This window comes from Microtus oregoni, unplaced genomic scaffold (assembly GCF_018167655.1).
Source record: "Microtus oregoni isolate MIOR12 unplaced genomic scaffold, Mior012 000108F_ref0000382, whole genome shotgun sequence".
Classification (NCBI taxonomy): Eukaryota; Metazoa; Chordata; class Mammalia; order Rodentia; family Cricetidae; genus Microtus; species Microtus oregoni.
In genome coordinates, this window is record NW_024544726.1 from 147,739 (window position 1) to 174,181 (window position 26,443).

General features: G+C 47.6%; 1 protein-coding gene and 1 long non-coding RNA gene across 2 annotated transcripts in view; one reads left to right on the forward strand and one right to left on the reverse strand.

Annotated features, from left to right (window-relative positions):
* Window positions 1-26,443, reverse strand: part of LOC121443506 (BCL-6 corepressor) — an 89,803-nt gene that overhangs the window by 57,255 nt on the left and 6,105 nt on the right. The window lies entirely within an intron of this gene.
* LOC121443508 lies at window positions 1,060-3,123 on the forward strand. The gene is made up of 3 exons (XR_005973673.1): window positions 1,060-1,076; window positions 2,892-2,974; window positions 3,074-3,123. It is a non-coding gene; the product is annotated as an uncharacterized LOC121443508 (long non-coding RNA).

Genomic DNA, 26,443 nt, shown 5'->3' on the forward strand with positions numbered 1-26,443 from the left:
CCAAGTGACTTACTTGGGTGCACATGTTTCTGGAAGATCCCTAGGAGGCCCCTTAGTCTTCCCAAGTGCAAAATATCATCTCCAGGTGACATCAGGAGCCCTTAGCCAAGATCAAGCCAAACCCCTTTAGTATTCCTTGCCTATTCCTGATCACTCAAGACAGGGTCTAACTGTATAGCTTAGGGTTACAGGTACACACCACCATGCTCAGCTAACTCAGCTGTTACCTGGTGCCAAAAATTGTAGGCTCTTCCTCCTCAAGACCCTCAGGGCCCATCAATGTGGGCTCTGGTCATAACTGGCACTGGGCCACTGAGTCTTTTTCTCCCAGTTCCATGCCTTTGACCTCCTAACAGGAACTATGTCGCTGTGCTATTCTTCATAGCACGAGAGTCTGTTTGAATAATTCGTATAGGATAAAAATAGCTACTGTTTATTGAGGACCTTCGCTCCCTTCCAGTTCTTTACTAGGTACATTTCCATGCAATCTCGATTGTGCCCCCTAATAACCCTGTGGTTACACACTACCATCTACTTTACAGCTGAGGAAACTAAAGCTCTTAGAACTACCCCTCCTCCCCCCCAAAAAAACCCCAAACCTATATATGGCTAATCTAGGACGTGTGGCCACAGGGATTCCCCTAACTTCGCACCCCTCCGGCATGCAACATAGAGCGAGTACATGGCTTCTCAGTCAGGCATCTGCACTGTTTCCGCAGACCAAGTGCTTCTGGGACCAAATCCTATGCAGCTTCTCCAATCACATCTTTCTTGGGTCATCCTGGCCACTTGCCAACTGCAGTAAATGTCATACAAGGTGTTTCTTTGCTTTCAGGATCAGCAGGTGTCAACTGATCCATCTTGCCCACCATGGGAACCTGAGCAAATGCATCTCCATGAAGACTGAAGAGTGCCTTCCTCTCAGGAAACTCAAGGCAAAGACTTACTCCTCAGACAAAGCAAACAGACCCTGGAATGAAGTTTGAAAAACCTCTCTATTCTCCTTCCTGATGATACTAAACTGTGGCTCTGCAATGGATGATATTACGACCCATTTTGTCCGTTCCCACTCCTGGGTAAGTTTCTTGGATTTTAAGCTTCCATGGACATCATCACTCTTAGGGCTGGCTGGACCAGATCCAGCTTGCCAGTAGAGCACTTATTGAGCATGTGTGACGTCCCTAGGTTCCATTTCTAGCCCTGCAAACAAGCAAAAAGTCCTTGTCACCACTGCTACAATGAGAGAGAGAGAGAGAGAGAGAGAGAGAGAGAGAGAGAGAGAATGGGAAGGGGTCCCCATGCCCCTTCCACCCAACTCCTCTCCTGAAGCTTTTGAGATCTGGGGAGCAGATTAACTTTCTTCAGTTTCCTAAGGGCTTTCTTTCTGTCTGCCAAATACAATATACACTGATCTCATTCCTACAGAAAACTACAATCACCATTTCACAGATGAGGGAATGAATGCCTAGAGACTAAACATAACGGTTTGCCTAGATACTCACCACCTGATTCCCCCAAACCCAACTGCTACCCAAGTCATTGCTTCCCCTGTCCTCATGGTGGGACATGGGCAAGTAAATGTCACACTTTCTAGGACCCATGGACAGCGAATTTGCTGGGCTCATCATAAACAGGCTCTGATGTCAATGTCCTTCATTGCATCCTGCCATGCAAATGATGTCCCCTAAGGACATCATTGTCCTGCAGTGAATTTATTTGCCTGGTCCCTAGGAGAAGCCTTTTTTTTTTCCTCCTGTGGCATGAAAAGCCAAGGATAAAGCTGGCAGAAACTCCAGAATGAAGGCTGAATGCCTTCATGGGTTCGGTGCCAGTGGCTACACTGGGACCTTCCTGGCCTGCTTGCTGGCACAAAGGATTTGGAGGAGAGATCAATCTTGAAGAGAATTTAGCTTCTCTCTTTTTTGAAGTAGCCATGGTCCTCTTCACTAGGTCTGCTGGCAATGGTTAACGCCGCATGCTTTCTCCCCTCTCCTCTGCCTCTTCCTTTCTTTAGGGTTTATTTTCCAACCATTGCCACAGTTTCTCTTCAGAGCAGAGTAAATAAATATTCAGAGTATACTGGCAGAGCAAACCCCTCATGCTGCTCTGACAGAGCCCCAGGTGGCAGATGGTACCAGATTACTCCTAGAGGGTACTGCTACTGTTTATAGAGTTCAAGGCTAACCCGCCACTGCCGTCAATTGAGGCCTAATCCTTTAATTATTCTCAAAATGCCAAAAATAAAGATTGCAAGGAAGGTAATTAATAGGATCATACGGTGTATTCCTCATTTGTAATTATATATTATTATTTTTCTCCCTACTTTGTTCCAATAATGATTTAAGGCCGTTTCCAAAGATACACAAACCCAAGCAAAGATAAATAAAAGGAGTGGGATGTGAATTACAATGTCATGCCTGCTCGAGACATCTTTGCCCCACTCCACATAATAGAGCTGAATTCATAACGCCTTTCAAAAATGAGGTAATTTAGTTCTTTCAATGGCAACACTAGGCTCTTTGTCAAGAGAAAGGGTGTCAGGCAGTCTGGAAAGGACTCGGAAAGGACAAGGGGTCTGTTCTGTAAGGCTGGCAATTTCAGTGTGTGATCCTGGACAAGCTGTTTGTGTTGGTATAACAAAATACCTGAGATTGAGCAATTTATAAAGTAAAGAGGTTTATTTGGCTCATAATTCTGATGCCCAGAAGCTTCCAACAGCATGGCATTGGTGTCGTCGTGAGGGCTGCATAACAATGTGGCAAAGAAGCAGAGAGGATAGTAGTTGCATAAAGAAGGGGACAAGAGAGAGTCAGGTAATGACTTTTGCTTTGCAAGAACCCAGTTTCAAGAAAGCTAATCCACTCCACTGAGACTTGCATTAATCTCTTTAGGATACAGTCACCTAATCACCGCTCACCAGATCACACCGCCTAAAGTTGTCACCACCTCAACACAGCTGGAAAGCAAGCTTCCTGTATGTGAATCCTTGTGTGTGTGGGGGGGGGCGATTCGCACCATGCTGAAGTCATAGCATTCACCCTCTCTGGACACTGGACTCTGGAATCCCCCACAGGTCTCTGTAAGTCCTGGAGGTGCCCCTGGATGTGGGAGGCAGAAACCAACAATGCTCCTCTAGCATGAGGGGCCCCTGTAAGAATCCTTTTCAAGCCAAGCGATTGTGGCACACGCCTTTAATCCCAGCACTCAGGCAGCAGAGACAGGCGGATCTCTGTGAGTTCGAGGCCAGCCTGGTCTACAGAGTGAGTTCCAGGACAGTCAAAGCTACACTGAGAAAAGAAAGAAAAAAGAATCCTGTTCAAGAAACCACCTGCAGGCCCCAGAAAGTCCTCTCTCCTTCATCTTTTGCTCTCTGTGTCTCTGTTTCTCCCCTATTCCTGGATGACCCAGACAGTAGAACTTGAATTGTCTCCTATTCTGTGGCAATGATTCCACTTCCAATCCTTAGGCCAGAATGGCGTAAAGGAAGGTCCCCGGGAAGGAGCAAGGTACTGCAGTTTAAGCAGTGCTGTTGACTTTAGAGGCCCTTTATCTCCTCTTCACTCCCATTAACCACAGCTTCCACTCTGAAATCCCAAGCAACACCTAACACAAAGCTTAGCCTATCACTCTATTAAAAAGACTGATAAGAAGCCAGGGGTGGTGATGACACACCCATAATCCCAGCACTGGAGAGGGGTGGAGGAGGCAAAAAGGAAGGTCAAAAGTTCCAGTCCCGCTGGGCCGTGGTGGTGCCCACTTGGGAAGCAAAGGCCAGCCTGGTCTACTACAGAGTGAGTTCCAGGATAGCCAAGGCTACACAGAGAAACTCTGTCTTGAAAACCGCACACACACACACACACACACACACACACACACACACACAGAGAGAGAGAGAGAGAGAGAGAGAGAGAGAGAGAGAGAGAGAGATCCAGTCCAGCCTGAGCTACATATAGTAAGAGTGGGTCTCAGAAAACCCTGGAACTTATATTCTCTCTGTCCCATTCAAAGTCACAAGGGACCCACTGCTGCCTTTATTTAGCCTGAGTTTCTCTGAGTGTACGCCACAAAACAGAGCTCCTGGGGCTCAGCCCTGCCTGCCGAAAAACAGAAGCAGACAGCATGGACGCATCTGGCATACGAACTGCAGTACTGCGGAATCCCCTGCTATCCCCTCTGAAAGTGCCTGAGCGTTAGAAGTTGGACTAGGAGCCAGGCAGTAATGGCACACGCCTTTAATCCCAGCACTCGGGAGGCAGAGGCAGGAGGACCTCTGAGTTTGAGGTCAGCCTGTTCTACAGAGCGAGTTCCAGAATAGCTAAGGCCACACAGAGAAACCTTGTCACACACACACACAAAAGATTACACAGTGAGTTGAAAGGCAGTGTGAGCTATGCACAGTGTGAAACCCTGTCTCAAAAAAGAAAAATATACCCCAAAATCTCGTGAACAGAAATACCCTTTCTTCTCAACAGTCTAGCCCGGCTGATTGGAACGGTGTGCCAAGCAGATGTTACAAAAGCCTCTGCTCAGGACAGAACACCAGATCTTTCTTCCCTCCTCTAGCCTTGCTGCCTTTCCTGCAGGGACATAGGGACATCCATTGCTGCCCACAGTGAATGCTCCAGTCCATACGTTAGCTATGTAACCCCACTAGTCACAATTGCTAGTGGTATTTGGGGGTGGGTCTGTGGGAAATAACATGTGTTTGTGTCTCACCTCACGATGCCTCCACCACGTTGTCCTAGAGCAAGGAGACCCTCACCAGATGCCTGCCTCACTCTGGAACTGTAAGTTATGAACCCCTGTGCTCCCTTCTCCTCGCCTCTCCCTCACTGTCTCTTCTTTACATGGTGGTCAGATTCTCTTTCCTTTCTTTCCTTCCCTCCTCCCTCCCTCCTATATACTAAGCACCTCTATTACTATCCCCTCTCGCCCCACTCCTTACTCTATAGCCCAAACTGACCTACAACCCACGCTAGACAAGGCATTTTCGGCAAGCTCCCTGCCTTAGCTCCTTGAGTGCTGAAACTACAGGTGTGAGCCATCATCACCCCTAGATTAAATTTTTAATCTTTATCTTTTAAAGAAATTACATTTTCTTTGTTTATTCATTTAAAGTGTGTGTGTATCCTCTGTGGCCCTTGCGTGGGACAGAGGCCAACTTCCAGGACTCAGTTCTCTCCTTCCACCATGGGTGTCCCAGGGATCAAACTCAGGTAAGTGCTTTTACCTGCTGAGACATCTTGGGGCCTATTTATGTTCCCCTGAGATAATGACTCAAACTGGTCTCAAGTTTGCTATATAATTCATATTAGCCTTGAACTCCTGATCCTTTGGCTCTCGCTTCCTAAATACTGGGATTAGAGGCATGCCCCTGCATGTCCACCATAAATTTCTATTTATAAAGTCCTGGTCTCTAGGCAGCAACAGAAAATGGCCCTGGAGTTGCCACTTTCCTCTGTCCCCCTTCTACCATTCAGTAACGCAGCCTGGGCAGGAATCCTTGATCTTGCCAGCTCACTCCACTGCTCCTCCATCGCCAAATCCTGCATTCTTTGCTCTTTGGAAGCATGATTCTTCCATTGCTTGTCATCCAATGCCCTGCTTGTCCAGCACAGCCTCTTGTCAATGCCGTGGCAGTGACTGCCTGGCTGCTTTCCTTTTTCCGTGTCTGCCTCTTTCTGGTTTACTCCCTACGCAGAGGCCTGTAGGTAGCTATACTGCACCTGTGTGCAAAAGCCAGCCCAGGCACTATGTACCCCATGGGGAGATACCAAATGGCTGTCCTCAGGGCATCTGTGTTCCAGCAGGCCAGACAGCAACTAAACAATTAAGGTAACAGGTCATACAATGATCCAAGATGGTGGACAATGGACAGAAGAGAAAAAGTGAGAGCCAGTGAAGGGCATCTAAGAAGCAGAGTGGGGAGTCGTCTGCATGACCCCTAGGTGACCAGGGGTCAGAGCCTTGTGTGAGTGAGAGTGTGTGGGTACATGTTAGCCACAGTGCTCGTGTGGCAATCAGGGGACAACTTGCTAGAATGGAGGGATTGAATTCAGGCCTCAGGTTCCGTGGCAAATTCCACTGTACACTAGAACACCTCACCAGCTCAAGGCCTTTTAGAGACAGAAGAGGGAAGGAAAACTTGAAAGGCGGTGAGGGGTCAGGCAAGTGGACCTGTCTCTGCAGGAAGGGTGTTGGAGGCACAGGCATGGGCAGTGTGCAAAGGCCTTGGGGAAAGAGGGTGCCTGCTCTGTGTAAGGGGGAAAAACAGGATCCTAGCATGGCTAAACTACAATAGGAGAAAGGATGTGGGTTATAGGGAAGCAGGTTCTGTGGCAGGCCTCTATGAAACTCCAAGGAGCTTCAGGGCATTCACTGTAGAGATAAAGATGAAAGACCTCAGCTGCTCTCCAGGCCAGGCTCAGGCCTGGGGTTGTTTTCAATCCCTACTCACCTTGGGGCCCACCTGGAGGCTGTCCCTGTTTACTCTACCTTGGTCCCCTTTGTCCAAGCACCCAGAGTTCTGAAGAAAAAACTCCCAAGAACCCTTCTCCAGACCACGGTCCATGCCCTGGGTAAGGGCTTCACCATCTCAAACTGTCCCCAATCCTTCCCCCACAACCTCCCTCCTCTCAGTACATGGTAACTTAGCACCACACCTATGATCCAATGATGGGCTCATGTGGCTTGTGGCATATTTGAGGGTTCATTCTTCTGCACCATGAGCTTCCCTGGATGCTAGAGGCCCAGTGGTGACCTGAACCACCAAGAAGCTTATCCCTAGGAGATGGCCACACAAAAAGCAAATAAAAACAACTTTGGGAGATAGTGGGCAGGTTTACACAGATGACCCAGGGCACTGTGAGCTCAGGTGGGCCAGAACACCTTTAGTCAGGGTGACCAGAAGTCAGGAAACAGCCGAAGGCTGAGAAGGCAGCAGTTAGATGAGTCTCTAACAAGGATCGCTCCAGGCTTAGACAAACTACAAGTACACAGGCCCTGAAGGACAACTGACCTTGGCTTCTGTCCTGGTTAATTTTCTGTCAGTTTGACACAAGCTAGAGTCATCAGAGAGGAGGAAGCCTCAGTGAGGAAACGCCTCCACAAGATCGCACTGTAGGCAAGCCTGTGGGGCATTTTCTTAATTAGTAATTGATGGCACCTTTGTGGGTGGTGCCATGCCTGGGCTGGCAATCCTGGGTTCTATGAGAAAGCAGGTTGATCAAGCCATATGAAGCAAGCCAGAAAGCAGCTCCCCTCCATGGCCTCTGCATCAGCTCCTGCCTCCAGGTCCCTGGCCTGAGTTTCGATACTGACTTCCTTCAATGATGAACAGTGATGTGAAAGAGTAAGCCAAACAAACCCTTTCCTCCCCAATTTGCTTTTTTGGACATGGTTTCATCACAGCAATAGAAATCCTAAAACAGGGGCTGGAGAGATGGCTCAGAGGTTAAGAGCATTGCCTGCTCTTCCAAAGGTCCTGAGTTCAATTCCCAGCAACCACATGGTGGCTCACAACCATCTGTAACGTGGTCTGGTACCCTCTCTGGCCTGCAGGCATACACACAGACAGAATATTGTATACATAATAAATAAATAAATAAATTTTTTTTTTTAAAAAAGAAATCCTAAAACATAGCCGGGCAGTGGTGGCACAAGCTTTTAATCCCAGCGCTCGCTCGGGAGGCTGAGGCAGGTGGATCTCTGTGAGTTCGAGGCCAGCCTGACCTACAAGAGCTAGTTCCAGGACAGGCTCCAAAGCTACAGAGAAACCCTGTCTCGAAAAAACAAAAAACAAAACAGAAAAAATGAAAGGAAGGAAGGAAGGAAGGAAGGAAGGAAATCCTAAGAGAGTTCCTCTGAGGAAGTAAGGCTAGCTCCTAAGGCTGAACCAGAGTGACTCTTTCTAGGACAATGATTCCACAGCCAGGAAGCCTTTTGCATTCCCCCTGTGGCTATGTCTATCCCTCAGGCTAGCTCAGCTGACGGACAGTGCTTTTGTGGAATCTGAAAGTTTCAGACACAAGGGTTACCAAGACGGTTCTGGGAAAAATGCTTGCTACGAAAGCATGAGAAGGTCAATTCAGATCCCCAGAACCCTCATAAGTCAGATGTGGCTCTGCATCTTGTAATCCCAGCACCTGGAAGATGGAGACACGAGGATCCCTGGGGTTTGCTGGCTAACTTCTTTAGCTGAAATCGGTGAGTTCCGGGTTCAGTGAGAGACCCTATCTCAGAAAACAAAGTGGCAGCAGGGCAGTGGTGGCACATGCCTTTAATCCCTGCATTTGGGGGCAGCAGAAGGTGGATCTCTGAGTTCGATGGCAGCCTGGTCTACAGAGTGTGTTCCACGACAGTCAGGGCTACAGAGAAACCCTGTCTCAAAAAACTAAAACAAACAAACAAACGAATGAATGAGTAAAAAGTGGCTAGGGGCTGGGTGTGGTGGCCCTTGGGAGGAAGAGGCGGGCAGAGCTTTTCAAGTTCAAGAGCAGCCTGGTCTACACAGCAAGTTTTCAGGTCAGCCAGAGCAACATGAGACCCTGTCTCAAAAATAAATAAAACAAAATTCATAAATAAAACACAAATTAACAAATGTAAGGCTGGATGTAGTGGCTACATAGTGAGATCCTGTCTCAAAAAAAAAAAAAACAATAAGTAAACCGTAGAGGGATAGAGGAAGATGCCCAGTGCCAACCTCTGCTTCACACACACAAACACAGATACCCAGTGCCAACCTCTGCTTCACACACACATACACACATGCCCAGTGCCAACCTCTGCTTCACACACACATACACACATGCCCAGTGCCAACCTCTGCCTCACACACACATACACACATGCCCAGTGCCAACCTCTGCTTCACACACACATACACACATGCCCAGTGCCAACCTCTGCTTCACACACACAGATGCCCACTGCCAATCTCTGCTTCATACACGCACAGATGCCCAGTGCCAACCTCTGCTTCACACACACACACACACACACACACAAACAACACACATACTCACATTTCTGTCTCCTTCTTCTGTCTTTTATTTGGTTGAGGATGGATGCAAAGGCCTTGCAGATGTTAGCATGTATTTCCCTCTAAGCTCTACCCACAGACTCTGAAGGCATACGTACGTATAAACCCTGTTCTGCTCTTTTGTTGTTCTTTACTTTGGTTTTGTTTCGTTGGTTGAATTTTTTGTTTTCTTTTTCAAAACAAGTTGGCTTTGAACTTCCGAGTCTCCTGACTGCATCTCCTAGTGCTGTATCATCGGTGTGCACCACCACAACTGGTGTATGTGGTGCTAGGGATCAAATCCCAGGCTCTACCAGGCAACTGGTCTACCAACTTTCCTCCTCAGTCTTCAATCTGCTTTCTCCGCAAGCTTGTCCCAGCACTCTGCAGGCCTTCGAGAACAAACGCTAAACCCTAATCCCAAACTGAGGTCATTACTTGAATCCTTGGGCAGCCCAGGCAACCCTGAAAACAATGTGAAAACAGTGTTCTTGTATATGCAGCCTCTTTGCTCCTCAGAGAGCCTGCGAGAGGATCAAGACGCAGATATTTGTGGAATGTTCCCTACTTTTTGCACCAGAAGAAAAAGGGCTAAATGTTGGAATGGCATATCCAGGGTCTGCCTGGCTCTTGTCATCCAGCTCCTAGGCCTCAGATACACCTGGTCTAGCTGCTGGTGCCCTCTAGACGGCTGGCCTTCATTTTAGAAGAGATGGGCACGGGTCTATGCTTTTCCAGGTTTATAGACCTTGAAGGCAGGATCGGGTAGATGCTTTTTCATGTCCTGTCCTCACTCCCATGTATGTCTACATACCTCTAGCTCCATGAGCTAGGACTTCACAGGAACCTCCTTCCTCCCATGTCCGAAGGACAACAGAAGCCACCACACTGGGTACCATCTGGCTTGTGTTCAGGCTGGCTATTCTTAGCAGCCTTCGGTCACCATCCTGAGAATTCAAAGTCCCCTGTCACTAGGGCTTAGTTCTTTCCCCACCAGGGCAGGGGAGTTTTCTATTTCTAGGCACAGAAGTCAGAGTAAAGAGTGACAAGGAACGTGCTGATTTAGGAAGCCCTGGCTTTGGGACACAGCCCAGCGACACACTTAGCCTGTTGCTGCCCACCACTGCCCCGGGCCTGACTGACTGGCCAGACTGTTTGGAAAACATGTTGTGGTTTAGCAAAGAGGCATGGTGGGGGCTCTGGCCACAGCACAGCAGTTGTCATGTCTGACCTCATTGCTGGGGCCTGAGGCAGCTCTGAGGAAAGAGCCCCACAATAAGTCAAGCAGCAACACTGAACAAGGGGTGCGGGTGCGGGCACTAGCAATTCCTGGCTGGGTCCTCTCCTAAGAACACCTGGCAAACTCCCCCTCTGGATAAGACCTTGTCACCATTGTGGAGGGACTATCTATCGTGTGTGGCCTGCCATCAGGTTGCATCAGTAGAGGGGCTCTAGAGACGGCACTGGGGGAGGCTGAGGAGAGATGGCGGCTTGCTCCAGCCAGCTGAACACGTTGCAGGAGGAAGGTTTCTGCTGAGCTACTATCGAAGCCTAAAGGAGTTCAGAGATAGAAGGCACGTGGAACCCAACTGCCTGACAAAAGTGAATCCAATCCAGGATCCAGGAAGTGCTGGCTTTTGTCAGCTTTACTATTGGTGGTGCCACCAAAGCCACTTCCCTCAGCTGCACCCTGGGCTTCCAGAAGTGGGACATTTGAGGTCCCACACTCCGTGCTGGTTTTTGTTCACTTCCTTCCTCCCTTCTCATTTCTCTTGCGGTGGCTGAGTCTGTAAACTGTATTTGTCCTTGATTTGCTTGGCTCCAGGAGGAGCAGAGCAAAACCTGAGAGGAGGTGGAGGCTGGGATGGGGGACAATTGGGGAGCGGAGTATTTACAAGGATATGGACCAAGCAGAAATGGTACCTCTTACTAAACACCTGTGATTCCCTCACACCTGTCACCATGCCCAGGTAGTGGAGGAAGGAGGAAGATGGCAAGTTCCAGGCCAGCTAGTAAGCTCTTGAAACCAGTCACCAAACCAAATTCCAGGCAAGCCAGCTCACTCCCAAACCAGTTTTCCTCCAGCCCACAGCAGGTTCAAGGTCAAAACCCTATGTCTTGTAGGGTGGACACAGTAAAGAGGAGCACTTACTGAGGCGCTGGAGAGATGGCTCAGTGGTTTGCAGCACTTGCTGCTCTTCCAGAGGACCTGGGTTCAATTCCCAGCATCCACATTAGGCAGCTCACAAACAGCTGTAACTCCAGATACTGGGGATAGGATGCACTCTTCTAGTCTTTGAAGGCACCCCCACAAACATATGCATACTCACAAAGAGATACATGTGGCATATGCCTTCAATCCCAACACTCCAGTGTCAGAAGTAGGAAGATATTTGAGTTCAAGGCTAGCTTGGTCTACATAGAGTTCCAGGACAGCCAGGGCTAAATAGAGAGACCTAGTCTCAAAAATAAAAATAAAATATTCGAATGAGCAGCTGTGGAATGGGGAAGGGGTAGGGCCTTGAAGGGAGGCTCTGATTTGAAAGATCCCCCTCATGGAGGGGACAGAGAGATGGGCCAGCCAGGAAAAGCACCTGCTGCCCAAGCATGGTGACCTGAGTTTAATCCACAGAACCCACCATGGAAGGGGAGACTGAACACGAGCAACGTGCACACATGTATGTGCCCACGTCTCCCACACAGTGCGAGCGCATGGATGTGCACACACACATGCGCAGAGAGAGAGAGAGAGAGAGAGAGAGAGAGAACAATTTAAAATTTAAAAACAAACAACAAAAACCAGAATCCCCAACAATCATTTCTGGGCTTCTGAACTAGGGCCTGAAGGGACCATGAAGACTGGGGATGAGTTCTCTGTAAATGTCTTCTGAACATTCCCTATGTCTGGGAACAAGTGAGATACTCTCCAAGGAGACTGCCCTGGAAAGACATTTGACACCTTGGGGGAAAGGAAGTCAGATGGAAGATGGAGAGCTGGACCCAGGAGGTGACAAAGGCAGGTGTGGCCAGTCTGCCCTGTCTTGTTCTTGAAGGCCACCCACACAGTCCACTTACGGTGAGATGAAAGGGGGCAGGGAAAGACAAGTGACAAAGACAGGTGAGGTGGTCCCAGAAGCCACTGTGCACCCAGCAATGACATCTTAGGGACAGCAGCCATTTCAGCAGCTGAGGAAGGAGCCTGTTTACGGGAGAAATTGAAAATGAAGGATGAGGCCTAGTCCGAGTTTTTTCTCTCTAACCTCCAGGTGAACAGAAGATATAACAGCAGTAACAGTTGTACTAGCCGTGGGTCTGTTTGTACCCTGACAAGGTGAGACACTGGGTCCCCTCAGAGTCCCTCAAACCCAGGCATAGGTCCTTGACAGTACCTGCTACCAAGGTGGGGACCAGAGTATGTTTTTACGTTTATGCTGTGGGTCCTCAGAATGTGACCTTATTTGAAAGTAGGACCCTTAAAGAGGTGATTAAGGTAAAATGTTGTCACCAGGGTCGACCCTAATCCACTTTGACTGCTGTCTTATGGGAAGAGGTCAGGATACAGACAAAGACAGGGAAGATCATATGAGGGCACAAAGAGAAGGTAGCCGTCCACAAGGCCAGGACAGGAACGTCACAAAAAGCCAACCCCACTGTCACCCTGATTTGACTGCCAGACCACAGAATCATTGGTTATGAAATTCCAATGGGATTGTTGAAATTCTGTTGATGAAATTCTGAGCCGACTAACAGGGTATACCTATAGCTCTGGCCCTAGAATTTGGACAGGCCTAAAACGTGCTCTGAACAACATCTGTTCCGAGAAAGTGGTGGATAACTTCCGAGGTGACACCTTAAGAGGCCTTCCTGTAGCTTTTCTTTGCCCTCTAGGACAGTTCTGAGACTGCCACATAAGCAAAGCCAGTCTTGTAACTAGATGACCGGGGAAGCCACCGAAAGAAGGGCTGCAGTCCCGTCCCAGCTAACAATGGGCACCAACTGTCAGGCTCTTCTGGAAGCCATCTTGAACTATCCTATCAATGATTCCAGCTCTTTGAGCTAGCCCTGCTAGATCCAGCTGCAGAACTAACCAGAAAGCCACTCAACTGTGAAGGTGTGTCCACGTCTTAGTCCATTTTCTGTTGCCATGGATCATGGAATATATTAAAGAGTAGAAACGAACTGGGTGTGACGGTGCGGCCTTTATTCCCAGAGGCCACGGCAGAAGGATCTCCGAGTTCAAGGTCAACCTGGTCTCAAAATGAGTTCCAGGCTAGGCAAGTCTGTACAGTGAGATACTATCTTGTGTGTGTGTGTGTGTGTGTGTGTGAGAGAGAGAGAGAGAGAGAGAGAGAGAGAGATTTGGATTTAATTATTGCAGTGTGCCCAAGGCAGTTGAGTCAACATGTTCCTGAGAACCAAATCCCAGCCCTCTGGAAGAACACTTATCACCCTTAACCACTAAGTCATCTCTCCAGCAACCCTTGCAAGCTTCATTTCTTCCTTCCTTCCTTTCATTTGTTTTTGTTTTGTTTTTCCAGACAAAGTTTCTCTGTGTGTAGGAGGTAGACCTGGCTGTCCTAGAAGTCACTCTGCAGACCAGGCTGGCCTCGAACTCACAGAAATCTGCCTGCCCCTACCTGAGTGCTGGCTTAAAGGCGTGAGCCACCATCCATGTCCAGCTCTCAAGCCCCATTTTTGCCTCTGATAATAAGCAGCTGCCAATGGAAGTCAGCTCTCCAGATATCTATAAATCAAACACTGTCTCAGGAGCTCGGGTGTAGCTCAGTGGTAAAGCAATTGGCTGGTAAACACAAAGCCAAGTCCAATGCCCAGCATGACAGCAACAGCAACCAAACCCCCTCTGAATGCACAGCTGTGAGCCAGTAGGGAAAAAGCCTTTGTTTACTAATTTCATTTATGCCACTACATGGTAAACACCAATGAAGTATGAGGCATATAGTTAATGCATTCTTTTATATAACTTTCATGAATGTATGGTAAAAATAAGGCTCAGCCATGACCCTATTTTATAGGTGATAGAACTGAGGCTTAAGGCCAGACACAGTGGCTCATACCTATAATCCCAACACTCGGGAGTCTGAGGCAGGAGGACCATAAATTCAAAGCCAAGCCTGGCATGATGGCACACACATTTAATCCCAGCACTCCTGAGGCAGAGGCACGTGATCTCTGTGTGCTGAGGCCAGTATCGTCTGCATATCAAGCTCCAGTCTGACCAAAGCTGCATAAAGACAAAACAAAATTTACAAAAAAAAAATTCAAAGCCAGCCTGAGAAATATAGGAGTTCAAAGTCACCCTCCACTGTAGCTTCTCAAAACAGTTTCTCAAAAACAGAGACAGAGAGGCCCTGGGGTTTAGGAGCTGTCTTGAGGTCACAGAGCTAGTGGACCACGCAGCATTTCCTCTACCCTACATATGAAGCTAAGTGCTTAAATTCGGTTCCCACTCTGGCCTCTCAGCCTCTCCTTCCAGATACCTCTGGTCCCTTTCTACACTCCCGCTTATGCCAGCCCCTAACAGCTGGGGACCAACCTGGTTAAGGGCACCTCACATTTCCTTCTAATGAGAAGAGCATCTCCTTACCCTCATTTTACAAGTGAGGAAACTGAGGCATGGAGATGAGCATAAGCAGCCTGCTCTGTGGCCCGGACCTGTTACTCCATGCCCTTGGGAGGCCTCTCCTGGCCCTGCCTTTCCTCCCATGGATTCCTTGATTGCTTACCCTGGGACATGTGGTGTGTATTTATCAATGACAACACAGAGGGCTGAGAATGTAGCTCAGTTGGTAGAGTGCTTGCCTAGCATGCATGAAGTCCTGGGTTCAATTTGCAGCATCGCAGAAAACTGGGCATGGGGGATGGGAGATAGCTCAGTTGGTAAATGCTTGCAAGGCAAGCATAAGGAGCTAAGTTAGATCCCCAGAATAAACACACACACACACACACACACACACACACACACAGAGCAGGCTTGTAATTTCAACATTGAGGACACAGAAACCCATAGCAGCAGATCCCTATGGCTCACTAAGCCTAACTGGCAAGGCATTCTAGGCCAGAAAGGGGCCCATTCTCAAAAAAAAAAAAAAAAGAGAGAGGGAACAAAATGCCTCAACTGGTAAAGACATTTGCTGCACAAGCCTGGAAACCTGAATTGGAGCCTCTGAATCCATATAAAGGAAATGGAAGGGGAGAATGGGAGAAATGACTCCAGGAAGTTGTCCTCTGAACTCTAAACACGCACCCTGGAACATACCCACACAGACAATAATAAATAAAAAATGTAAAGGTAGCTGGTGCCTTGAAGAATAACTCACGGGCATGTGTACACACACACAAACACACACAAATACTCGGGATGGGGGGCGGGGGAGGACAGGACACCGACAGACAACAAATGACAAATACCAAACACAGTGGGGCACGCCTGTAATTCCACCAATCAAAAGGAGGGTCAGAGGTTCAAGGTCACCATCAGCTACTTAGTAAGTTTGAAGCCAGTTTGGGCTACAGAAGACCTCAACTAAAAAAGAACACACACACACACACACACACACACACACAAAATCCAACCATTTACAGCCATCAGGGCTGTGCACTGTGAAATACAAGGAATACACATTATGCAGGGGAGGTTAAGCATCCATATTGCTGTGAGTGCTTTCCCAGGCAGCTCTGCGTAAGCCAGTTGCTAAATGTGATGCCAGTGGAGGAGGGGTGCTGGCGGAGCAGCTGGAAAACCCCAGGAGGAAAGGAAGCAAACAGAGAGCAGTTTCCTCAGAGCACCGCACACGGACTCTTTTCTGCCCCTTCCGAAGAGGTCAATGGCACCCCTGACAAATGCGAGGCCTGTCATGGCTTCTCCCTCTGCTGGTCTACCTTTCGGGGTACATTTCTGCCCACTCTGGCACTGCAGGAAGCCCCAGCTTCCTCTCCCTGCAGCCTAAGAAGAGGCCTGTGAAATGTAGCCCTGAGGAAGCAGCCATGCCTTCTTCCCTGGGCCTGCCCCCAGAGGTCTCTGCCTGACCTTCCCTCAGGCCATCAAACCTGGAGTTCAGAAAACAAGTTGGAAGAGACCAGTGAGGCAGAAGAGCCAGTGCCAAAGCTATTCTCTAGGAGTCATCCCATCACACGTGGGTCCCTGCATGTCTGAAGTCTCTCCTCCAAGCCAAAGAGCAGCCAACTGAGACTAGGCGTAGGGGGTGGATGGGGTAATATTGGGGTCCCAAGGAACCAAGAGAAGCTTCGTGGATCTGATGACCCTCTTTGGGGAGGGAGTTCAGGTGCTCAGTGTCGGATAGTGTCCCATTGCTACCTTGAACTCTATCCAAAGTGATTAGAGATGACCAGGAACTGAGAAGTATTGACCATTCTCTCTATTTCTATGGCACCATAGACACCCCCCACCCCCCAACGGGAAAGGTGATGCATGGTCCTGGCTTTGCTGTGAGCTCCCAGGCCCCAGACTAGAAGGAGACGTTCTGCCAGCCTAAGAGTTGATGTCACCGACTCTGCCTGACGGCTCACGACATACAGCACTGCTCTCAAACATGCATGTGTGTGTTGGCAGCCACAATCTTTCACCATGAGGTGGATGATACACCTTGAAGCCAAGTTGGGCTTTTAAGTGCTTTCAATGACACTGTGAATAATGGCTAACTCAGGAAATGCCACACGGTTCCTTCTTGGCTTTCTTGTCCCCTCGCCCCCCAGTATCACTAAGAAGTCAGTTCTCAATGGGCATGGTAGTTAGCACACACCTTTTTTTTTAAGATTTATTTATTATGTATACAACATTCTGCCTGCATGTATGCCCACACGCTAGAAGAGGGCATTGTTGTTTGTGAGCCACCATATGGTTGCTGGGAATTGAACTCAGGACCTCTGGAAGAGCAGCCAGTGCTCTTAACTCCTGAGCCATCTCTCCAGCCCTAGCACACACCTTTAAACCCAGCACTTGGGAGGCAAAGGCAGGTGGGTCTCTATGAGTTTGAGGCCAGTTTGGTCTACACAGGGAGCTCCAGGACAGCATAGAGAGTCCTTGTCTCAAAAGGGGGAAAAAAGATGCTTTAATGGAGTTCTGGGCCATTTTGTTGTCCACCACAATAGATCTATGTGTCAAAGGTAGAGTTCCGAGTCCTACCCCAGGCCTACTGAATCAGAATTCTCAGGCATGGGGCCGGAGCTCCACATTCTAACCTGGCATCCCAAGCAACTCTGAGGTCACTGGTGTGTGAGCCAGCCAGGGGGCCCTTCTACTCAGTCACGATATTTGTAAGACAAACAGAAGGGACCAGAAAGCCGCTCATGGATTTGCACATCAAATTAAATGAAAACCTCTTCTTTTCTCTTTTCTCTCCCCCTTTCCCTTCCTTTGTGAGATGGAGTTTTACTGTGTTATCCAGGCTGACCCAAGAACGTGTAGCTGATACAAGTGTGTATTGACACAAATGACAAAATTTCCTTGTCCGGACGCTGGGAAGTCCTTTTTACTCTTACATGACTAAGAGACAAAATTTTTGGATTTTTGTTTTAGTGTATGTGTATGAGTGTTTTGCCTTCATACATATCTGTGTACCACATGCATGTAATGCCCTTGGAGGCCAGAAGAGGGTGTTTAATCCCCTGGAACTAGAGTTATAGACAGCTGTGGGTACTGGGAATCGAACCCAGGCCTTTGGAAGAGTAACCAGTGCACTCACTGTTGAGCCATCTCTCCAGTCTGTTTTGTTTTTGGATTTTGGTTTTTTTGCTGTTGCTAAGTAGTGGAGGCTGGCCTCTACTTATAATCCTCCTCTTTTCCCCTCCCAAGTGCTGGGATTGCTATGTGCTTCCATTCTGGCTTAGGAGACAGAATTGGCTCTCTGCTCCCTGCCTTCTAAGACTACCCAACACTTAAGAGATTGAGGCAGGAGGATTTGGGGTTCAAGGCCAGCCTGGGTCAGCCATGGCTCTGCTACTCAGTAAAACTAACCCTTTGTCAGAAAGCCATAAACAAAGCAAACCAAACAAACCATATAACTGAACTAAAGCAGGAACTTAGATAGGAGGCCTTTTAGAACAACACAGTGTAAGTTTGTGGCTGCGACAATCAGCACAAAGATAACAGCGAGAACCTGATAGAATAGTGGCTGTCAGAAGCTCGGGCAGAGCTCCCCAGGGAAGCTAACACCTGGAGTTAGAAATTAGGGTGAGTTGGGCAGGTTGACACAAACCTTTAGTCTCCTTACTGGGCAGGCAGAGCTCTGTGAGACTGAGGACAGCTTAGAGTTCCAGGCCAGCCCATCTCAACAGAAAACCAAAACAACAAAAGCGAGGCTGAGCAGGACTAGCACTCCAGTGGGGCTCTTGACGGACCTTGGCCAAGAAAGCATCGGCCAGCGGAGGCCTGCGTGCACAGGGAGGTCCTGCTGCCTTGTGGACATGAACTGGGCAAAACTATTGGAGTGGGATGGGGCAGGGACAGACTATGGAGGAATTAACCAGACCTGGATCTTTTTGGTTTGTTTTTCTTTTCTTTTCTTTTTTCTTCTTTAAAGACAAGGTTTCACTCTGTAGCTAAAACTAGCCTGGAACTCACCCTGTAGCCTGGGCTTCCCTCAAACTTGCAGCAATCCCCTTGCCTCAGCCTCCCAAGTGCTGAGATGACAGGCATGAGTTGCTCTGGGTTTTCATTTTCGCTACTGTCACTAAAGATCACGGACCAAATTTCTGATTTTACTGAAGATTCCCAAACTACAGTCCCCCGTTTCCCAGAGCATTGGAGAACATTTCCCTGGGAGGATGGGCTTGTGGGAAGTGGGGTGGCCTGGAACTCACTATGCAACCCAAGCGGGTCCCAAATTCACCGCAATCCTCCTGCCTCAGACTCTCAAGGGCTGAGGTAGCACAGTTTGAGAGAATTTAAAAACAAAACTTTAGCATTTATTTATTTAGCTGGTTAGCGCACACGTGTGTGTGTGTGTGTGTGTGTGTGTAGGTCAGAGGTCAACTTTCAGGAATTGGTTCTCTCCCGGGGATCAAGCTCAGATAGCCAGGTTTGGTGGTAAGTGCCTTTATCTTGATAGCTCAGGAGTTTTTTGTGTCTTCGTTTTGGGATTTTTGTTGTTGTGTTTTGTTTTTTGAGGCAGGGTTTCTCTTGTGTAGCCTTGGCTGTCCTAGAACTCACTCTGTTGACCAGGCTGGCCTTGAACCTATGTAGATGTGCCTGCCTCTGCCTCCTGATGTGTGCACCACCAGCCAACTACAGGGTTTCTGGGTGTAACAGCCCTTGCTGTCCTGGAACTTGCTCTGTAGACCTGGCCGTCCTCAAACTCACAGAGATCCACCTGCCTCTGCCTGCCTCCCAAGCACCTGATATCAAAGACGTGTGCCACCACTGCAGGACCATGGCTCAGGATTTTAAAAGAAGAAAAGCAAGAGATTTTCCACCTTGGAACACAGTCTCACTCTACCCCAAGCTAGCCTGGAATTCCCTCTCTAGTGAATTTCAAGGCTGACCTTGAAATCACAGTCCTGACTGCTAGGATCACAGGTACTGGCTGCCCTGCTCAGATCTGCTCTGGGACACTTTTCGGCTTATCTATGAATGCTGAATATAAGGCTAAGGGCATAACTCAGTGGTAGAAAATTTATATTCAAGGCCCTGAGCTCAGTCCTCAGTACTGCATAACAACAACAAAAGCTGACAGATCCTATGGCCCTGACGACACAGCAGAAACATAGAAGCTATGGGGCACTACACACGTTCGCAACCATGTTATCAGTAATGGCTCCAAAGCAAGACTGTCCAAATGTCCGTCAACAGAGAAACAGAAAGTAAATGTGTACTCATACAGCGGAATATTATACAGTAGGGAGAAGGGACCAATCGCTCTACACACAATATGTACAGATCTCACAGACATAATGCAGAGGGGGAATAAGCAGACACATAATACACTCCTGTATATTTCATTTCTACAAAGTACCAAATCAAGGGAAGCTAAGTGATACCATTAGAAAGCAGGACAGAGTGGCAATGTGCCTCCAAGGTGAGAAGGCTCGCCAGGTGTGTGTGAGGAAGGCTGAGGCGCCTGGTTGGAGGCCTGAGGAGGGCTTGGTGGTGCTGGCCCAGCTCCGCCAAGCCCTCCCAGCTCCGTGGGTGTGCTGCTATCTGGCTGTATGCTAATGATGCATGCAGGTTTCTGACCAGCCACTGTGTTTCACTAAAAATAAAGATTCTCCCAATCCCGTCATCGTCGTCTAATAGGGAAAGGAGGCTGAAAGCACAGGAGGCCTCTGGGAAAGAACTACAAAAAAGATTTATCCTGGGGGGCGGGGCAGAGGGGTCAGTTAAGTGGGAGAGCTAAACAGTGCTAAGTTCAAGGTGAACCATAGGAAATCAAACCCGGGTTGCTGGTGAGCTCAGAAATTAAGTTGCAGTTGTGTGGACTCCTCAGCAAGTTCCGTCGTGATGGTGGCTGGTTTGGAAGCGGCCCCATGTCCACTTCCAGGCTAGGTTTCCTCACAGGAGGCCAATCACTTCACGTTGACTTTGAACACCCAAGTAAGAGACACTCAGAATCCAGAGAACTGGTAGAAGCCATGCCTGCCCCAGCACCTCACTTTCCCTGCTTAGAAAGGAAAACTTAGATGCCTTTCCACCAGGTGGATTCCTCTGATTGCAATCACTCCAGGCTTCGGTGATTAGATTCCATTAGCTGTGGGAATCAATTGAACAATGACCTTTCCTAAAGAAAAGGGCCAGCTTCCAGAGCTTTGGCTGGCTGTGGAGCCCAAGAATTCAAATGAAGACATGATCACTTTCTTCTTTCTTTCTTTTTTTCTTTTCTTTTGGTTTTTGATACAGGGTTTCTATGTGTAGCTTTGGAGGCTGTCCTAGCACTGGCTCTGTAGACCAGGCTAGCCTCAAACTCACAGAAAGCTCCTCTTGCCTCTGCCTCCTGAGTGCTGGGATTAAAGGCGTGTACCACCACCGCCCACAAGACATGATCACTTTCTTAAAAATGCTGAAGAGATCCTTTCCACACTACTCAATGACAGCAAGACAAAGACAGGGTAGGTGCAGGGAGCAAGGAGCTACAAAGAACAACTGAGATCTTTCATACCTGCCCTGGGTCCCCTGGGCAGCCATGGAGACCAGCCTGAAGGGTTTGTTGGCAGCAGAGCAACAAACAGGTTAGTGCCATCCCGAGACGTGCACAGAGATCAGTGGGGACAATTGCTGGCCTTGGGGTCTCCTCTGTTTTTTCCCCCACCTCTGCTCTCTGCATAACAAGTCCAGGAGGTAAGAAAGGTCTCCCTCAAGACACTTCTCTCTTGACATTGGCAAAGCCTGGGGCTTGTATTCCCAGGTTTCCCAAGGCTGGCAGGAATGATCCACAAGCCACCTTAGGGATGCTGATGCGTAATTATCATATGGGTTTATTTAAATTTAATCTAAAACACAAGATTCCACCAAAGGAGGCTTTATCATTTGATATATGTATTTGTATATATAAATGTCATAGCTAGAGACACACAGTTTTGGTTTGAGCCATCTGTTTTAGATTGGGCTACTCCCCATCCAGCCCACTGCCCTGAACTCCCTCCCTATCTGCATCCTGGTGACTCTGCAACTCATTCCCTAGAGCTGAGGCCTGCCTCCCCAATCCACTGCTATCAGATCACAGAATTCATTGTAGCCAACAGGATGTGAGCAAAGTAACAGTGGCAACTTCTGAGCAGGAGACTTAAGAAACACTGTGTTCTCCTCTCTCATACAGTTTTGCCTTGCCCCAGCTGGGCTGCTGGCCGCTCATTCAGAGGATGAAAGACAGAGCTAATGTGGACACAGCTCTTACTCGAGCCTCTGTGCATTATCCAAACCCACGTGACCAACAGACATTTCCACAAAAGTGCTTACCTGTGCTTTGGGTGATTTCTTCCACGGCATCATTTCAGCAAGAGCTGACTGACACACCACCTAACCATATTCCTCTGCCTACTCAAGACTCACAATGCACTACCTACCTTTTAAAACAATATTATCTCTCTCTTGTTCTTACCCTTCTTAATTTTTCTTTAACTTAGCACAACTTATAATATTCTCCTTTTTGTTTTTATTCTTCCTTTGTAATAAAATGAAATTTTATGATATACAAGACATTGTTCAGTAACCAAAGCATTGGTAGGAGAGTGGTAGGCACCAAGTAATTTTGTATAGATACATAGGCATAATTCTTTTTCTCCTTAAGTCTATTGTCCAATTTATGGGGGAAGCTCAAAGACTTTATGGTAGGTGAACTTGAAAAAAAGAAAAAAGCGTCTTCTTTTTTTTTCGGGGGGGGGCTGTGATCTCTCCAGGTGTGGTGGTGTATGTCTATACACTTGAGAGACTGGGGCAGGAGGATGGCAAAGTATTCTAGGCCAACCTAGATTACCTAGCAAGTTCAGCAAGTTCAAGATCAACCAAAACCATAAATAGTGAAACTCTGCCGAGAAAGACACACACACACACAAACACACACACACACACACACACAGAGAGAGAGAGAGAGAGAGAGAGAGAGAGAGAGAGAGAGAGAAACAGACAGACAAACTGACTGAAGGGTACATCATACATTGTTTGTATTAACATTCAACTTCTAGACTCAAGTGATCCTCCTGTCTCCCCAATAGTCCAGACAGTACGTAGGTACCTGCCACCTCACCCAGCTAAAACAAAACATTTCTTAGAAGAAAAAAATTCAGGGAAGTTGAAAATGTTGGAAATGCTGATAAAATTCTGCGCCCCATATCAGGGACTGTCTTCAACCTTAGTGGCTTTGTCTATGTGTTAGTGGGGTGCTGGGAGGGACTTTAAAAGGATTTAGGTGGCTTCCAAGAGCTGTCAGAACGTTTGACTCTGACATGGTGCCTGCATCACATGTTAATTAAATTAGATGGCAGAAACACCACAATGTCAAGAGCAGATATTACAGCCTTCAAAGCCTAACATTAAGTGAGGTGTTTTCCAGCACAGAGCAAAGTATACCTCTAAACAAACTCCTTTGTCTTCGCTCAGCTCTCAAGACATGTACCAGTCAACATATCCTATGAGAGGATAGCCTGGACGACTTTATCAGGTGCAGGGGGTGCACCCCACAAAATTCTCTAACTTGCAGGACAGTAGGAGGTTCATGGAGTCATACCTGCTTCCTCCATCTGACCCTCGACTTTGGTTTTGTTTGTTTCTGAGAGTCTCACTATGTAGCCCTGGTTGTCCCGGAACTAGCTATAGTAGACCAGGCTGGCCTTGAACTCAGAGAGATCCGCGTGTCTCTGTCCCCTGAGTGCTGGGATTAAGGGAGTATACCATCACATCTCTAGACATCTCCCTGGGGGAAAAGATCTGGCTTTCTTTACGTAACAGCAGCTTCTATCTTCTAAGATGGTTCTAGCAGCGGGGCAGCAGTTGGTATAGAATGGCGGGATTCACGTGACCTTCCCCCGTCATTCCCCCTCCCCCTTTCAGCACTGGGATAGAACCCAGGACCTAATACAAGCTAAGAATAAGATACCACTCTACCTACCACTGAGCCACAGCTCCTACCATCCAAATGTCGCCATTATTTTTAAGATAATAGTCTCATGTATCCCAAACTGGCCTCAAACTCACATGTACCCTCCACCTCTAAAGTGTTATTACTATGTCTATTTTCTTTTGATTATTGTTATATTTATTTACTTATGGAGAGCATACGGTGGTACCAGTTGCCACAGTATGCATATAGAGATCAAAGCACAAATCGTAGGTGCCAGTTTTCCTCTGCCAGATGTGTCCCAGGGATAGAATTCAAGTGTTCAGTCTCTGAGGCAAACTCGCTAGCCCTATGCCTGGTTTTTAATGTAGTGCTAGGGATAAAACTCGGGGTATCATGCATGCTAGGTAAGTACTCAGCCCCCTCCAATGTCTTAAGTAGGAATGCTGAGGGTTGAGGATTATTGTCTCAACACTGCAGATTGGAAGAAGTATGCTGCAAACTGAGGGCATCACAGGCGAGTACCACCGCCTATCTATTGCGGTTAACAATCAAACTCCCAAAACTGTTAACTCAGAGGGGCTTATGCGCAAACAGCACAAAGTTGAACCCAACCAGATGTGTGTGGTGTGGCTCAAGTCTCCCCAACTCCCAGTGAGTGCTTTCTGGGTGCTAGATACTATTTTAAACCTGTTATGCCCGCCAACTAATTTAATCTCCTCACCATTATGAAATGGGCCATGTCGATATTTTCTGTTACACGGCTAAGAAGCGAGGAACCCTGGCTGAGTGAGAGTAACTACCTAGTCACACAGCAAGGCAACTGGTGGAGGCAGCTTTTGAGCCCTAGTAATCTTGCTTCCCCAAACTAACTTCTATGTGGTCTTTACTTTTTAGATGTATTTACCTTTATTCATAGTGCACATGCGCAACTATGGAGGTCAAAGGACAACTTCCAAGAGTTGGTTCTCTCTTTTTACCACCTGGGTTCTGAAAATCAAACTCAGGTTGTCCTGATGGGCAGCAAGCTCCTTTTCCTACTGAGCCATCTCAATGCCCCCCTTTTTTGTTGTTGTTTCTCTTTTCTTTTTTTACGTATTTATTCATTTATTTAATGTATATGAGTGTTCTGTCTTCATGCACACCAGAAGGAATCTGATCCTACTACAGATGATTTGAGTCACCATGCAGCTGCTATGAAATAAAGTCAGGACCTCTGGAAGAGCAGTCAAGTGCTCTTAACCACTGAGCCTTCTCCTAGTCCCTGTTGTTTATTTGTTTTTGAGACAGGTCAGCACAGGCTGACCAAGAACCCACTTGACAAGTGAGGATAACCTTGAACTACTAATTCTTCTGGGTCTCCCTCTTTGATGGGTGATTAGAAGTATTCATCACTGTACCTATTATTTTGATTTGTTGTTGCTGCTGAGATAAGGTCTCAGTCTGTAGCCCAGGCTGAACTTGAACTCATGGAGATCCTCCTGCCTCAGCTTTGAGAATGCTGGGATTATAGGCATGAGTCACTACACTGGGTAAGGATGAGGGATAAGAAACTGCTGCATCGCTGGGCAGTGATGGCGCACACCTTTAATCCCCCGCACTTGGAAGACAGAAGCAGGCAGAGCTCTGTGAGTTCAAAGCCAACCAGGGCTAAACCCTGTCTCGAAAAAAAAAATTAAATAAAAAAGAAAGGAAAAGAAAGAAAAGGAAAGAAAGAAAAAGGAAAAAAAGAAATTACTGTATCTATGAGGTTAATACATTCCTTGGTAACAATTTAGGATAAATGTAACAGTTTAGGATAAATTTAAACTAATTCAGACCTTTGAAAGGCTTTTGAATTCTTTGCAATAGGCATGTCAAATAAATAGTGTACCTTCGAAAATGTGCCTTCCAATATGGGTGTTTGTGACACTGGTCTTTTAATTTTTCTGTGGGTTTGTACTTCTTCAAGGTAAAATTCTATTTGTTTCCAACCTCCTCTTTTTCAGGACAAATTAAATCTTTTTTTTTAATCTTCTTAACTATCCTGAAAAGTTGAATTAGGAAACTAAAGGGAGCAGCAATCTTGCAGACAGGTAGCTAACAGTTGGATGGGAGAGGCCTACACTTCTCCCCCAGCATCCTTTGAGATCCTTGGAGTTTTTTGCCATGTAGCCACCATCCTGGCACATATCAGTAACCCCAGTATTTAGTAGGTGGAGACAGGAGGGTCAGGAGTCTAAAGCCAACATCAGCAACATGAAACCTTGTCTCAAAATAAATACTGCTTCCCCATCCCCCGCCCCTGACAAAAAAATTTTTTTTGTCATGTACAGGTATTACCCCTAATATCTGCAACCAACATGATCTAGTTGTCTGGGTGGGGCCTTGGGGAAGAAAACCTATTTAGCAGACTGTGCTGAGGGCATTTGTGGCAATCCATCTTTATGTAAGTGGAACATGGGTTAAAAAGACACCACACGCTGAAATAAGACAACTGTTGGAGCCCCTGTCTTCCAGAAGCTCTGGGCATCGCAAGCCCCTGTGCAAAGCGTACACATGAACTGGCCGTAGTGGCGTCCACCTGTAACCCAGGACTCGGGATTTAGCAGGAGTTCAAGAATACCTGGCCTACATATTGAATTCCAGGCCAGGCTGGGCTACCATGTCTCATACTGCTCCCCCTACTTCATGTCTGCCTGTCTGTTGTTCTTGCCCACGTGCACGTGCGCGCGCACACACACAGACAGACAGAGTAAAAGCACAAGCTCTCCGCTTTTGAGTGAGAAAGCAGATTCCTGGAAACCATGGCTATTCCTCCTGCCTCCCTTGTACAAGCCATCAGCACGGTATTGAATAGACCAAAGAGACTTGAGCTAAAGGATGATGAATGAGTGACTGAAGCACTCTCCCTCGCTAC